Below are 2,001 nucleotides of genomic sequence, written 5' to 3' on the forward strand. Positions count from 1 at the left end.
CATTAGACCATAGCTACAACCAACAACCCTACGACAGAGAAACCAAAATGGTTTCACTTGATCCCTGTGATTGGTCACATCTTACATCATTTTTATGACCGTCTTAAATAAGTTGCTATAGTAAGTGTATATTTAGGCATTAGAATTAGCAGTTTCTTACAGTACTATAGAGTCATCATGCCTTGTTCCATAACAACTTTTCAAAAGTGATGAGCAGTTATGGCTATTTACCGCAGGAGCTCTGAAAATCTGTTGATGAAGCTGTTGCAAAAATGTTTTTTTCAGCATGAGAACACACAGCAGTGAATTTGTCTGTATTCTGTCTTAAATTGAGTCCCTTAAATTTAACAAGGGACATTTAGATTTAGTATTCGGAAGAGCTGCATGGGTGGTTAAGCACTGGAACAGACTATTATTGAGAGAGACTAATTTTCCACAAACTGGAAGTTTTTAAACTCAGGTTTGGCAAACACTTTTGGTAAGATGGCTTTGACAGGGAGAAGCCTGCAATGAGCAGGATTGGACCTCCTGAGTTCCTTTCTAGCCCTATTTTTCTGTAGTGCCTATGACTTTTAACAAGGCACATAGAAGGTAAGAGACTTAATTTAAGATGGAATACAGTCAGATTGTATTCCAGATGGTTCCTACTTGTCCTGTAGAGACAGACAGCAGTCTATCACCATCAACTTTATGACAAACCCTTCTTCTCTTTGAAGACTGTTCTCAAGCCCCTCTCCCCTGCCGCAAGTCTTCTTTTCTCCAGATGGAATAGCCCCGGTTCTTCCAGCCTTTCCATGTATGTTTTCTGGGTCATTCTTTATTTTTGTTGCTCTCCTCCGGACTCTTCCCAGTTTGTGTGTGCCTTTTTTGAAGTGTGGTGCCTCATGCTACCCCAGGTGAGGCTTCACTAGTGCTGTATTAACTGAAAGAATAATTTCCTGCTACTTGCATTAGATGGTTCTAATCAAGATATCCTAGTATGCTGTTAGCTGTTCCCCGCCATTTTTCTCTCCTGTGCCCCCTTTCCAATGTTGATTCATAATTAGCTTGAAATCCACTATAACCTATATATCTTTTTCTGTAGTATTGTAGTCCTCTCTGAATTTCATGCAGTTAATTTCAGTTCATTTCTCTGATTTAGCAAGATCATTTTATATCTTAATCCTGTCTTCCAAAGTGTTATCTACTCACTTCTTACTTCATGAAATTGCTCAGTGCTTTCCTGGAGTTGGCATGTTACAGACATTACATAGTGAATGTCATTGTTTTCTTTTGGTTTCCTTATCTTTGTATAAAAGCTTCTAGGGCATCTATACACATGCTCCCTGGTGGTGAGGGGGAAGGGGGGTTAATTAGAGCAGCTCTTGGAAGCTTTTCTAGTTAAAGTGCCAACAGTGTCATGTGTATTCAGTGTCCTGCACTTCAAAATGGAGGCTTCAGGTAAAGCACCCCAGTTAAAGTGTTCAATGACCTTTAGTTAAAGCGCCCCAGCCACCATTTTGAAGCATAGGAATGCTGAGTACATGTGACATGGAGGTTGCTGGAGCATGCTAATCAGAGCAATTAATAGAGTCTGCTCTAACACATGTTAATTAGTACATGCTCTAGCAGGCATCCAGCACATATAGGTGCCCATTGATTCTAGCAATTTGTATACACTTTATATTGTACATTAAATCAAATTATTTTACATTTGCATGCACATGTGAAGTGCTATACCTATCCAAAAATAGCCTGCTCCCAAAGCAAAAATAGCAGGGGAGATCTTTCTGTTAAAATGACAGCAATGAAATAGTTGACATGATTTACATTAGTAATCCCCACCAGCCCTGGCATTCTTATCCAGCACCCAGCTGCTCCAGCATCCACTAGTCATCTCAGCACTTCTTACTAACTCCGTACAAGGCTGCATCAACTTTTATAGGTAAGGCCTTACTGAATTAGCAGTGGAAGTGGGCTGTGTAGCCGCTCCTTTAATCTTGCAGGGTTCCCCCCATCCCC

This window comes from Alligator sinensis, unplaced genomic scaffold (assembly GCF_000455745.1).
Source record: "Alligator sinensis unplaced genomic scaffold, ASM45574v1 scaffold479_1, whole genome shotgun sequence".
Taxonomy (NCBI): Eukaryota; Metazoa; Chordata; order Crocodylia; family Alligatoridae; genus Alligator; species Alligator sinensis.